At 32.8% G+C, this 15663-nt stretch overlaps 1 protein-coding gene across 3 annotated transcripts in view; it reads right to left on the reverse strand.

The window, feature by feature from the left end:
• Positions 1 to 15663, reverse strand: part of ORC5 (origin recognition complex subunit 5) — a 139758-nt gene that overhangs the window by 18710 nt on the left and 105385 nt on the right. The gene's annotated exons all lie outside the window — the stretch shown is intronic.

The following is a 15663-nucleotide window of genomic DNA, read 5'->3' on the forward strand; positions in this document are numbered from 1 at the left end:
ATTTTGGGGGATAAGAGAATGTGATCTGTATACAAGCAATCCTGTGAAATTTGTTAATAAGGCTGGGAGGAGAGAAGGGTCCATTGGGATCTCAGTGTCACTGGGACACATGAAATTGTCAATGGTGGCTGCCCTGCTTGCCCAGCCTGTGAGGTTTCACCTCCCAAGAATGTTTTCAGTTGATGGTAACTGAGAAAAAGCATGCTCACCATCCAGAATGATCCACCTCAAGAAACAAGATTGTTCTTTCTTACTTACACAAGTGCCAACTTGCCCTTCATTTTCAATCTTGGCCTGCAAAGCCTAAAATCTGCTCCTTTACTGAAAAAGTTTTCTGACTTCTACATTAGAAAATTGCTAGATTCAAATTATTAATTTAACCAATGTGGCACCTATGACTTGCCCAAAGTCATAATGACTGGATGGTGGCAGAAACTCACTTGACTGATATTTGGGTCTTTTATCTGCAACTCCAAAACTTTTGAAAAGTATGAGTGAATTATGGTGGCAGCTAAGAGAGCTTATATCTAATAAGTTGCATTAAACTCTTCCCTGAAAAAAGCATTAAAAGACTGGGGATGATCTGTAAAACAGTCATAAAAGGAGTTTCAAGAGAATAAACCTGGCAGTGTGCCTCCAGCAGTAAGACAAAGCGTCCCTTGCCCATTAACCTGGAAAGCTGGGTATGTGCTAAAAGTATGTACTCACCTTGGGGGTAGGTTGTCTGCCTATCACTCAAGGTTTTAAGATCATCCAATTATCTCATTCCTGCTCCCATCTCAGAACCCACTCTGATTGCATGCTTAATCTTCTGATTTCAGAAGATACGGAACATAGTTTAAGAGAAAGAACATTCCAAGTTAGAAAGACCTATCTTCTGCCACTTACTAGCAGCAGTCTTCAGATCAGCCACAAACAATCTGAGCCTTAATTTTTAAAACTAAAATGTAGAATAATAATGTAGCAACCACACGGTGATGTTCTAAGTACTTACGAGATCACTAAAAGTGAACATATATTAAGGTGCTATTTCAATGCCTGGCACAAAGCAATCACTCAATAAATAGTACTTATTAATTTTATTTATTTATTTATTTTGGCACTGGCAGGCTCTGGTAATCGAATGGCATGGCAGGCAAGAATTCTGCCACTGAGCCATTGTTGTACCGCCCCCTATTAATTTTAAAAGTTTTACACGTAGACAACACTCAAAGAGGAGATATGTTAATCAACAAACTCTGAGATCCTATCTGCTTAACCAGTATTTTCAGTATCTAGTTTGCTTAGCAATATTTATCAATAAATTGGCATTACAGTATAAACATTTATCTCTTGAGATTTGATTAGTATACATAATTCTAATCATATTCCTAAGAGAATGATCACCTCTAAGAAAATCTATAAAACCGAGCTTCAAAGCTTAAAAAGCAAAGGGCCAGTTCCTGGGCTACGGTTATACATGTAAAGACCTGCTTTAGAGAGTCCCTGTCCAGGTGAACAGCAAGACTCCAGCTGCCCTGCTCCCTCACTATTGCTATCCTCTAGTCTCACTCAGTTGCCTCTCACTTTTAACTTTCCAAACTGTAACAACATGAACATTTAAAAACTTTTCAAATATCTGAAAAAAAAAGTTCTACATGTCACAGCGGTATATGTTTGGCTAAAGTCCTTGCACACAAACTCTATATGAAAGAAAATCAACTCTTACTTAAATAAAAAATGATTATAAAGGATAAGAAAGAGGTTTAAAAATAGTCAAAATCAATGAAACTGGTAACACTTGCTACCTATCTGGATATTTAGTAATTAGACATAGATTTTCTGTAGGGGTAAGATTCTGTAGAAGGCAATTTTATTGTTCTGTTAATAAATTTCCATTTATACCTTTGAAAGCCTTTATTAAACAGTGATACCCTACTATGAAGAAAGAGCCAAACTTTAAGGAATTTTCTATGATTATAAGAAAGTACCAATGAATAAATCAAAGTTCTCTTTAACATGCAGTAGATTAAATGCTTCTTTAGACCGCAACATTTTGAGAAATTTTACTAGATTCAATGACCTCACCTATAGAAGGATTTCTATTTTCTGTTCTCCTACTTGTCCAGTTTCTTATGCCATACTTTAGAAATTTCACTTCAGGCATCAAAGGGGCCAGTAAAAAAACATGTAGTCAGTTATTCTATGACCTACCATATATAAAATTTTTTCATTCAGTCAACAAATTATTTATCAACTAGTGTTATTTTCTAAATGAAGCTATTTCCATGCTTAGGAAATGCCTATACAATCATATTCTACGCAATCAAGATATTTAGTAGTATAATGTAAAACTGATTCAAGGCAAAAAATATTTCATAAGCTAGTAAATGCTTTTCTTAGTAATATTTCATATTTCTATGAGAGGAAAGTTAAGAAAAAGCAAAAAAATAAGAGTTCATCTACATTTCCATAAAAAGACTTCCCAGTTACCTAGTTTAGGGCTTAAGTTAATTGAAATAAAAGTGAATATAAATGTTGGTTGTTAAAAATGTGTGAAATAGTGATGTGCCTATTAAATGAGATAATGAGATTGATTACTTATGACTTGTGGTTCAAATTCACGGATTTATAGCTGTTAGTTTCATGCTGTGAGCCCATAAAGGTTCTTACAAGGTTGTCACAAACCCGTGGCAGGTACAACTTATTACCTCTTCTAAAGCATAGGAGTAATATAGCAAATCTGTTATTATACAAATCCTGACCTGAGAGTTTCAAATTTTCTCAAATTCTACTTTTTATTTCTATGGTGAAAGTTCTGTTTTGGTTTATTTGGGGGTAGCCTATATAATCCAATTGTCCTTCAAGTTTATTAAAAATCAAAAACCCTCAATGTAAAAAAAAATGCAAAAAAGAATTCTGAGATAGCCCATCAAGAGTGAAACCTTGGAGATAATGAATATCATTGCTTCATTTTACACATGAGAAAACAGACACCATAAAAGGATGATTGGCATTACCAGTCCCTAGTCAGTCACCCCAAAACAAATTAATATGTGGAGGTACTTTAGCATATGCTTCAACATTATTTAATCCAGAAGTCTCAATTACAAAGATACAACACAGATGTGTGGGATTTGATGTCACAAAAGTTAAATATTAATGGGCAATTTATTGACCTAATGACCTGCTAACTTTTCATAAATCAGACTATTACATGCAAAATTATTGTTTTTAATGTTAATTTTAAAAGAAATAATTTAAGGTGGGGTGAAAAGCATGATTTCTTAAAATTTGAAAATAACAGACAACACTGAAAATGGCATACTAAGCAAAATTTCTTACACACTTGTGAATTACAACTCATTTACCAAAAAATCATGACTGCAAATCATACCAAATGCATGATTGTTGAATAAACTAAAAGGTAGAATAAACATTAAAATTTTAAGAAGTAGAACAATGAAAAGATCTCTCCCAAAACACTGGACTTTTTTCAAAACATGCCATCTTAATTATTTAAGCAAATTTAAAATTTTATGGAAAAATTATTATTCCCCTTCTATGTTCCTATTGCCTATGAAGACATATTCTTTTGCCAATAATTCTCAGATTTTAGAAAAGTATATACTATTTTCCACAGCTGTTTTTCTTGTCATTATAATCAAATGAATGAAAGAGTAGCCCAGGGAGTAGATTTTCCTTTTCAATGTCACAATCTAGATTTCATAATAGAAAATACAGAAGGAAGTTTTAAAGAAAAAAACTATTCTAAATGTCAATGACTTTACCTCTAAATTTTCAATGATACATTTCTACTGATGTTTTTCCTCAATATAAAAATTCTGGTTTTTAGTTTTTGGTTTAAAAATAAACAAAAGCTCTAAAAATCTAAAGCATCTTGTTATCAAATGGAATAATACTTTTCTAGCTTTTAAATATTACCAGCATATGGACACCAATTAAAGTACCTTATTTTACTTTGGCTTAAAATAATCAATTTATCTGATTTAAAACTCAAAGGATATATTCCCTGCCCCCCACTAGTTTAGATGCCACGACTGAGGCATTCACAAAGAAAAAGACAAAACAAAACAAAATCCTCTTTATATGTAGAGTGTTTTTAGATGTACATCTTAAATGGAGTTGTGCAATATTTGCTTATTTAATCTTTGCTCTACATCTATTAGGTTCTTTGTTCTCACTCATGTAGGGATGCACTGATTATTTATGGTTCAACAATATAAGTTCATGTATCACAGTGAGGATTTCTTTTTCTTAATCTGAGAGGCAGTTAGTAACAAGCTTCAGCTGGAAATACTTGATGTAGAAACAGTGTGAACTCTTCCTGGGCTAACAAACTATGTTCTTTCTGCCAACAGAAGGAAATCAATTTACAGCTATAATTAATTTTTAACATACTCCTTATTTTGAAACTTTCATAGCCTCATATAAAAATCAGTTGAATTGTGTCCTACCCTATCCTGCTTATCCTGGAAGAGCTTTAAAATCTGAAAAATATTAAATTATTTAAATAAAAAACTCAACGTGATATGTTAGTGTATGGGGCCCACACAACCAAATAAGCACCATGTTTGATCTGATTTTAGGTGTGACAATACTTAACCATGTGGCACATATCAGGAGAGTTAAACTAAAACTTGTACATCCAAGGTAGAGATGGTTAGTGCAGCACATGGAAAAAATACATAAATACTGTAAAACTATTCAACCTAAATATCATCACAAATTTTTGTTTTCAAATTTAAAAAGGGGAGGGTGAATTGGTGAATTGTTAGTCTTCCTATATGTTCTGATAAGCAAAAAGTACCATATATGTTTATGCTAATGCAATAAGAGTAAAGTTAGTGTTTTAATCTCTTAACTTTTTATTGCACCCAAATGGTTGCAAACCTTTACTAGTTAGGAAGACCATAACTTTTATTCTCTGGAGAAAAGGGGGACATTCATCCACTGAGAAAATACTATATTCAAGGGAGTCTGGAATAAGAACGAGGGACTTTAATCCTGTATAGCTTAATGTAATACCTGGCTACATCCTAGATTATACTAAGCAGATAATCAAAAAGTATTGGGAAAAGTCCCTTGAAGGATGGGAGAAAAAATATGGAACTATTGAACTTTACCACCAGAGAAACCCCTGATACTGTGTCAAACATTAGGGACACCCAAATCAATAGGTCAAGCCCTTGATCTTGAGGCTTGCTCTTGTGAAGCTTATGTATATAGCAGAGAAGTTTAGCCTCCCTATTGGTATGCCTAAGAGTTACTTCTGGAGGACCTCTTTTGTGGCTCAGATGTGGCCTCACTCTCTCTAAGTCTAACTCTGCAAGTGAAATCATTGTCTTCCCCCCTACATAGGACATGACATACAGGGGTGAAAGTCTCCCTAGCACCATGGGAGATGACTTCCAGTGACGGCCCTGGCACCATGGGATCAACAATTCCATCCTGACCAAAAGGGGGAAAAAGAAGTGTAACAAATAAGATATCAGTGGCTAGAGTTCAAGTAGAATTGAGAGGCTACTCTGGAGGTCACTCTTATGCAACCTTCAGTTAGACATTGCTACTTATCATAACTTGCCAAACCCCAACCAAAACCATCCAGACAATCTTAAAGAACAGCTAGGGCAATATACAAGATTCTACAAAGTTTCTATGCACAAGGGTAACTTTACAGAAACATATAACCTCCAGATGGGTCCCTGGACCAGATAAGTCCTAAAACCTAGAGGGGCCAGTCTCTCCAGAATATCAGCTATTTCCATCTCCTTACCCATATTATCAACATCCCCTTCCAACATGAAAAAGTTAGAATGGCCATAGCCCAAATACCCCTAACTAGTGGGAGAAAGACCAAAGGTGATGGTGGACTTATAATCAGAGAGGGTACGGTTTAACAAATGAATATGATTGCTGAATCATTATATTGATGTTTCTTTTAGTCTCTAGCATTTAAGAGCAGACAGAAGTAAAAACATAAAATTGTGGAAGTGTAACCCATACCAAACTCTGAAATCTGTCCTGTACAACTAATTGTTGTGCTGTGCTTAGAAATTTATTACTTTGTATGTTATTTTTCACAACAAAGAAAAAAAAGTTGATTGTGATGAGAAAAAAAATATTTATTCCTTCTAGCGTCCAATGCTCTGGAACAGCAAGAAGGAAAAATCTGAGATGATGGTATGGTAGATACAGCACTCTGTTATCTGTCCTGCAGCTACTTGTTGAAGAGTCCGTTGAAAACCACTGCTTTTTTCTTTCTTGCTTTGTATATATGTTATAATTTAATTTTACAAGTTTTAAAAAATACTATATTCAGGACACTGTGAAGAGATACAAAAATGAAAAGAGTAGGTCTTTGTCCTCAAGGAACTCAGGGTATTGAGGGAAACAAACATATGAGTGCCATGAAAGAGCTATGAAACACTCAGTTTTCTGATTTTAAGAAAGGGAACGACTATGAGGAAGGAAGGCAGAGTATTAATTCATTGAGAAGTGGAATTTTGGCATTTGGGGTGTGGACTATGACACATAAGTGAGAACTCAACAGTGGTGGGTAGACAGCACATGTAACAACACAAAAACAAAAAAATTGGTATTCTTTCAGAGGAAATAGCTTAGTATTAATGGTATATAGGGTGAATGAAGAAAAGTAGCAGAAAATGGGGCCAGGCTATGAACAGGCTTGCAAGAACTGCTATGAAATGTAGACTTGTTTTGTAGATAATGTAACCTCACAAAAGTGAAAGTAGAAGAATCAGATGAAATTTATTTTTTAAGTTTGTGTTGAATATCACATGGAAATGAACTGGAAGGAGTCAGGTGACAAACCAGATAGGAAACTGGTACAGTAATCTAAGAAACAATGAAAAGGGGGAAAAGAATTGTAACAAATAAGGTTATCAGTGGCTGAGAGATCAAATAGAGTAGAGAGGCTACCATGGGGGCTATTCTTATACATGCCTCAGCTAAATATTGCTAGTTATCATGTGTTCTATCTAGTTTGCTAGCTGCTGGAATGTGATATACCAGAAATGGAATGGCTTTTAAAGGGGAATTTATTAAGTTGCAAGTTGACTGTTCTAAGGCTGTGAAAATGTCCAAATTAAGGCGTCCAATCTAAGGCATCCAGGGAAAGACACCTTGATTCAAGAAGGTCAATGATGTTCAGGGTTTCTTCTTGAGTGTAAAGGCACATGGTGACCATGGTGACATCTGCCAGTTTTCTCTCCAGGCTTCTCGTTTCATGAGGCTCCTCTGGGGGCGTTTTCCTTTTTCATCTCCAAAAGTTTCTGGCTGCCTGGACTCTGGTGTCACTCCTGGTTCTCTAGCTTTTTCCACGACGTTTCCTTTTTTAAAGGATTCCAGTAAACTAATCAAGACCCACCTGGAAAGGGTGGAGTCTCATTTCCCTCTAATCAAACACTAATACCCACAACTGGACGCATCACATCTCCCTAGAGATAATCTAATCAATCTTCCAACCTACAGTGCCAAACAGGGATTAAAAGAAATGGCTGCGTCCACGGGATGGATGAGGATTAAAACATGGCTTTTCTATGGCACATAATCCTTTCTAACTGGCGCATAATGTTTTAGCAAACCCCAACCAAAACCATTCCTGCCAACCCTAAAGAACACCAAGGGCTTTATCTGAGATTCTACAAAGGTTCCATGCACTATGATTACTTTCCAGAAACCCACAACTTCCAGATGGGTTCCCAGGCCAGGTAAGTCCTGAAATCCAGACAGGCCACCCTCTCCAGGACATCAACTAGTTCCATCCTTCTATCCCATATTAACGACAGCCTTTTCCAACATGAAAAAGTGAGAATGGGCATAGCACAGATACCCCTAAAGACTGGGAAAAAGATTAAAAGTGAAGGTGGAATTATAACATAGAAGACAGGATTTAACAAAGGAGAATGACTCGTGAATCATTATATTGATATTTGTTTTAGTCTCCAGTGTCTTGGAGCAGCTAGAAGGAAAAACCTAAAATTGTGGAACCGTACCCCATACCAAACTCTGAAATCTGTTCTACAGCTAACTGTTGCAGTGTGCTTTGAAATTTATTGCTTTTTTGTATATATGTTATTTTTCACAATAAAAGTAATAAAAAAATCAAGTGAAGACTTGTAGAACACATAATAACTCAAGCATAATAAGGTCAGGTCAATAACCTAATTCGTACTTGCTCTAAAAAAAAAAAAAAGAAACAAAGTTATGGAATGAAAGAACAGCAGCAGGGGTGGAAAGAAAGGAATATATTCAAGAGACATTTGCCCTGAGGATGGAAAGTTGACTGGATTTGCTGATCAACTAGAGAGGGAATAAAGAGAGGGTTTAGAGATAATTTCTCAATTAAGCTAAATTAAAAACTAGGAACTGTTTATTTTCAGTCTTTTACTAGCACCTAACATTGTGTACAAAACCTAGAACATATTTTCTAGGTTAGGCTGAAAACACAGCAAAAGGCTTAGAGGAAATGATAATTCAGTTTTGGATATACCAGCATGTAATGTGTACAGAACTTTCAGGTGCTACTGATTAGTAGGCAATTTGCATCCAGAGTTAGTAGTATAAAGGCTAGAAGTATCAAATTCAAAAGTCATCAGCATACACATCACATCTGAAGTCAGGCAGGCAAGGAGATGGATCTGGCAAATCTAGTTCCCTTTCTTATTCTGAACTATAGGAGCATAATTCCTATTTGAAAAACTTTCTACTTGAAAAACTCTGCAGGTGACCCGGGACAGAGGACCCAAATTTCTCATCTAGAGAGAAAAAAAAACTTCTGCAGCATCAGTTACTGAAATGTGTACAGATAGGAGCAGGTGAGGCCAATCTTCTCCAAAGGACTCCAAATAGCTGTGTGCTGACAAAGAATCAAGACAATTTATCAGTGGAAACTCCCTTAAACATCAGTATTCCTTTTATTCATGATTTTATAGGATTATTTTTAAATGCAGCACACATTCCCATAATATTGATTTTTCCAAATCATTTATCTTATAAGATTTTTTATTAACTTTTTTTTCTCATTCAAACAATCTAGTCATAAAGCTCAACCCAATGTATGTATTTTCCTATACAGTCATTATATTAATAGTATGGAGTCTCTTAAATAAATGTGCATTCACAAACACACACATGTACAAACTTTTTTGTGTGCTTTTAGCAAAAAAAACGTACCATGTCAAAGAAAATTTATTGGTACTGTATACATTTCCCCCCAAATATGAATAAATATACATTTGGTATATTGATTGAAACAATACCAGGTTTTGAGAAAGGTAGTTATAAAATATTGTCTACAAAAAAAGGTATCAATAGATTATATTATACAAAAGTTGAAAGCATAATTTATGCAATTTTTTTTGCCCTTTAGGCAGTATTATACATGTCACCCTTGAGCTACGGTTCCATTTTGCTAGCATTCAGTAAAAATGCCTACTGATGGGCTGACATATTTGCAAAGGCAAAGTGGCTACCTTGGTGAATTTTAACACAAAATTCATGGAAGACAAGAAGAGTGGGATTAAAAACTATTCTTTTAAAAAAAGAAAAGAAGACAAACTTTTCACCTGAGCAGTAGAGTAAAATATACTGTGCTTTTTATTATCCTTGGTAATAATTAACATTAGTATTCCAAGGATCCCTAACAATAGTTTAACTACTGAAAATCATATCAACTTTACTCTTTTCAAAGATGAAGCATCCCAAAAAAGCAATTTTTTTATCCACACCAGGTGTAGCAAGAGATATGAGAGTCTACTTACTGCACCAGAGGAAACTGAGCATTACAGTGGGGATGCTACTCGCCATGAGAGGAGGGCAATCCTCTGTCAAACAGCACCCCCAGTGACCTATTCATCAGTGAAAGGGCCTTAAATAATGCTCCGTATCCATCTCTGCAATGAAAGTCCTCACATCTGACAGTCATAGTTAAGGAAAAAAGATAGAAAGATCAATAGAAATGTCAGCATTCAAGATATTTTCTGTGGTTTACATAATTTTCCCCAATAAAATCAAGTTTTACAGTTGGATATTATAGACACTGGAATGCTGGTACAAGTTAAATGAAGCACAGAGAAACTGAAAAGGAATAGCTTTTAATATTTTCCAATACTCTAGTGCCGAGAGAATGGTTTTTTTTCAGGAAAACTGTTCCTTTTCTCACAAGTTTAGTATCTATAAAGATAATTCTCAGACTCAAATTCCTTTATATGAGCACCCTATAGCTAAATCTTAGTATGTTACACTTTATGTTTACAAGGTTCAAATTCTTACCTAATCAATATATGCATCATCACCAATGATTTCTGATGTTATATGATGAACATTAGGTAAATGTAATCATTTTTTGCAGAAATGCAAACCACCAACCATAATGTTATGTAACATGCAAATTGATTTGAGATAAAGAAAATTTATAATCTTTATAAAATCAGTTTGTTTAAAGTTCTTTTGATTAAAAATCTGTAGAAGTATTTTAAAATACTACAGGTAAAAGTGGAGTGACATAGTGAGTAAAACTTTAAATTATAAAGTATTTGAAATAAAGTCATGCAATTTTTTTAAAGCCACTTAGTTTATGTAACAGGCCATGCATTAAGTTTCAAGTCTTAACTGAGACTGATAACAATGCCATCACTAAGTTTCATTGGTTATTAACAAAATCTAGTCATGACACAGGAATGAAACAATCATTGCTCCAGGATATTAACTTTTGGGCATGTCAGAAGGAAACCAGTCAAGGAACATGTTACCACTTGGTAGAGAATAAGTACCTAAATTACCAAATATCAGGGTACTCTTTTTATTTATTCACTTTAAGTATTAATTCTCCCAGCATGTATATGTCCTCCCAGTGAATGAACATACACCATTAACTTCAGTCAGTATAAGAAAGAATCGGGTAAACGCCCCAAGGAGAAATGAAGGGCAGGGGAAGCCACAAACTATAAGGTCCTTGATTAGAGACTGTGTTTTCTTTGCTTTTGTATTTCGTCATCTAACACAGTACCTAGAACATAGTGGTAACTTAATAAATACCTGTTAAGGGAAATTTTTTTTTCATTAATTAAAAAAAAATGAACAAAACAATAAGATATCGTTCCATTCTACATATATAATCAGTAATTCTTAATATCATCAAATAGTTGCATATTCATCATTTCCTAGAACATTTGCATCGATTTAGAAAAAGAAATAAAAAAACAACAGAAAAAGAAATAAAACAATAATAAAGAAAAAAAAGTTACACATACCATACCCCTTACCCTCTGCTTTCATTTACCACTAGCATTTCAAACTAAATTTATTTTAACATTTATTCCCTGTTAAGGGAAATTTTAAGCACAAAGAAAGGAAAATTAAATGCCGACTGCAAAAAAGATAAATATTGACTGAATTTGAAGTTTGGATTTATTATTTTAATGTTTAAACCCTTTTTAAATTAAGTAAACATGAAGAAAACTCCCTTTCACTTTAAAAAAACTGAAGACTATATGAATTTCTTACATACCTAATTGCATTTGAAGAAAAATGCCAAAAATCTGTTTTTAGTTGAATTAAATGTTAGCTGTCCTAATAAAATAAAGCAAAGACATCATCCTACAACTATGGTGAATTAAAAATGAAGTACCTGCTTTAAAAAAAACTCTCATAGATAAAATAAATAAATAATCATTCTGCTCTCTGACTGAAAATAAATTCATTTTGAAAAAAATAAAGATAATTAAGGTAAATGTATCCTGTGTAGCTCATAACTCAGCACCTAAATGAGTAGAAAGCTTAAGGTTATTACCTAAAAGTTGATGCAACTTTTGTGGGAAAAGACTGATTCATGACTAAAAAGTTAAATTGACATAACAAATAAGTCATTCAAATATAAAATATCATAATGTGAATTCAAAAGCAGAGGAAGTATAAACGAAAATGTATCTTCTGAAAAACTGTAATTGCACATTAAACTTTGCTCCAAAATGTTTTTCACTCATATTATTAATAAATAAAAATAGTTTTATAAGGGCATTTTAACTTAATTTTTAAAATTAAATAGGTCCAACTAAATACGGAACCATTCAGAAATTAAACATTAGCCCTTCCTAGACAACATAAAATCTGCCACCAAAGGAATGAATTAGTCAACTACCTTCAAAAATTATTTTTCAAAATGCTAACTGAGTATATAAGATGAATAATATATGATATAAACACATATGTGTAATAAAATGTCTCCAGTTTTTAAAAGGTAATTTTCCTTTTAAAATTCACTTTAGAACCCTCTACCAATAATTTTGGAATTGAAACTCTTCAGCAATTTTACCATCTGTGAAAAGATAAAGCAGTGGGGCTTAATATTTAAAAATAAGTGATATATTTGACAGTCTTCAAAACTCTATTCCTTCTGCCTTCATCTAACTACAAGACTCTGGAGGGTGAGGGTAGGCGGGGATGAATAATAAGAGAAGATACAGAAATATCAAATGCATGAAATAGACTGTTCAAAAATTTCTAAGAAAATTATCATTTTTGTTCAAGAAAAAAATAGATACAAAAAAGCATATTCTGGTTTTAATATACTTCTGGAAGAAAGATAATTCACAAATATCTCTTAAATAACATAAATGGTCTTCAAAAACATATCTGATCAAATAAAAATTTTAAAGCTAATGTCGATAAACTGTATAGTTTATTCATTCTATCCATGCTGAGAGTAGAAAAGAAAGAGGACTAAAAAAATGGAATTAAAGTCTCGTCACTCATGAAGGACAGGCATATATAGAAGGGTTACATTTATTGTATCTGGATGAAAATTTGAAAGGCATTTATGATAATGATTGTAAAATTATACTGAAAATGAAAATTGGACATGACTAAAATTATCTTGAAAGTCTAAAAAATTTTAAACTGTTTAAAAGTTTAATAAATATGAGTATTAACAAAACGTAAAATGTGCCAATATTATCTTTTACTTATTTACGAGACCAAAAATATGAGTAGAATTTTATCTAAAATTCAATATAGAAATAAAAAAATTCAGAAGGATACCAACTTATAACATTATTAAGAATTTGATTATTTTTCACAATTGGAATGTCAATGAACTTTAAAGATATCTTAAGCTACTATTTTTTTATTACAAAATAGATTTAAATAAAATGTAATGGAAACAAGTTTTTACTTTAAGATAATTTTGACTGTGTATGCCATATATCAATTCACTGATATAAAAAATTAAATACTTTTATTACTGTTAAATAAAGCTATAAAAGTAGCACATTACTATAAAGTAAATGCTTAAAACAGTGGCATATAGATTAAATTATTAGAAAAGTAATATATTTTTCATCTCAAATAGGCATATTACAACCAATAAAGGCAATTTACTTCCAAGTGGAAAACAGTCAGGTACCACAATTCCTTATCAATTTTATTTTCATTTTCATAAAAGTGTGCATATAGATATATATACACACATTAAATGTTTTCATGAAATTTTGTGGGTTTTTTGCCCAACTAAATCAATGTGTTAAATTAATAAACAGCTTTCTCTGGATATCAAAAGCAATATTAACAAGTAAAAGCTGTTTTCCTAGTTCATCCTAAAGCTAGAATGCAGCAATACTGCCATCTAGGTTTCATATCACATAAGCACTTGCAATACAAATGTAGTCTTTCTCCCCTGCCCCACTTAAAAAAATTAAGTGGGCATGGGTTAAATATATATTGCCTCTCTTATGAACAAGAGTATGGTTTTGATAGATGAATAAAAGAAGAAAACAGAAAAGGGAATTGGGAATCAAAGGAAAGAAAAAAATCATGGGGTAGAAAAGAAAAGACATATTATACCTTTCTTCCGAATGCAATCCCTGCCACTTTCTGTCTCCAAACACAGTACAAAAATTATTTGATTTTCTTGGATACATTATTGAACATAGAGATAAATGTACAGGTCAATTCCTCAGGGTTAGTTATTTCTACCTGCTTTGTGCTGCCCCTCTGTGACCCAAATGGGAATGACTGAGATTAAGTTCCTAAACAATTCGTCATCAAATGAATATCAATACATCAGAGCAATGTTATAAATATACAAGTTTTATCATTTTAAAATACTAAGCATTAATGAGAAGAGATAAATAATAAAAGATCAACTACAATTGTTAATATTGAAAAGAATTTAATTGCAATGAAAGATCAAGGTACATTTTGGGCCAAATTGTTTCATCTTGAAAATATTACTGGTGTTATTAGAACCATAAAAATTGATGACATTGGTCACCTGTAGCCAAAGTCTCACAGCAGTTAGTATATCTGCTATCTAAATCAGGATCCTCATTACAGCTTTACATCATTATTCTGATCTAAATTTCTCTGAAAGGAGAACAACATTTAATATCTTCCTTTGTGTACCCCAGAAAGGTAATTTTTGGGCACCTGAGAAATACAATCACCACGTGACTGAAACACTTGCTGCTCTGTTTAGAACTGCCTACCTCTGTTTAATTCTCAAAGATTTACTTGTTTTAAAATATTGGGCAAATCATTTAACCTCTCTGAAGCTCAATTTCTTAGAGTAAAAGATCATACTACCTGCTGTCTATTTCAGAATTAGAAACAAAACAAAACTCCATATATTGTATGTAGAGAGCTATTAATAAAATGTAAAGCTTGACTAAAAACAACACTAATATTTAAAGCATTTTCTTTAAAATATGGGAGAATATCCCTATAATACAGATTAAAATTGAATTAAATTTTTTCTAATAATGACTGACATTAGGGTTATTCACTTATCCAGCTAGTTATATAGCTTAAAAACGGGCTAGACTACCTTTCTTTTAAGAATTCAATACATGTAGATATGATTTTCTTTAAATGCTGACTTATAAAAAAATTATCTAGTTTCAATTTGGAGCACCTATCGATTTTCAGTTCTCAAAGACTTTTCTAAACAAAAATAGAAAAGTTACCACCACACATTAAACTGCAAAATCTGACAACCACTCCGTGCCAAAATTACAGTGAATTAAAATGCAAATGCTGTTAGGTATTTCTCAACCTAATTACATATAATTAGAACAAAATGTTAATTGCAACATCTAAGATGACTTTTTTTTTCCAAAAAATACTAGTTGCTTTTCCTTCCAACCATAAGCTAAGTTTTGTTTTCTCAACAATTCATGAAATCTATTTTGACTATACCTTTAATAAATGGGATTTTTTTAAAATGCCAACAAAAAGAAAACAAAACAAAAACCGACTTTTTAAAATTTTCATTTTCTATTTTTATGCTACTGTTGCCACCTAGTGAAATATCTGAGAACTAACAAGTATTAGGGAAAAAGATCAATTTTTTAAAATCAATTTTTTATTAGAGCAGTTAAAGGCTTCCAGAAAAATCATGCAGAAAGAATAGAGTTCCTAAATTCACCACCTCCAGTTTTCCCTATTATTAACATTTTGATTGATGGGGTACCCCAATGAAGAACCAATATTATTATAATGATATTATTAACTATAGTCAGCTTATATTAGGGTTCAGTTTGTCTGTACAGTTGTATGATGGTTTTTATTATTATTTTTATTGTGGTAACATAAATTTAAAGTTTCCCAGTTTTTAAAAACATACGTTCAACGAACACAGTCATA

The sequence above is a fragment of the Tamandua tetradactyla genome, chromosome 1 (genome assembly GCF_023851605.1).
Source record: "Tamandua tetradactyla isolate mTamTet1 chromosome 1, mTamTet1.pri, whole genome shotgun sequence".
Taxonomy (NCBI): domain Eukaryota; kingdom Metazoa; phylum Chordata; class Mammalia; order Pilosa; family Myrmecophagidae; genus Tamandua; species Tamandua tetradactyla.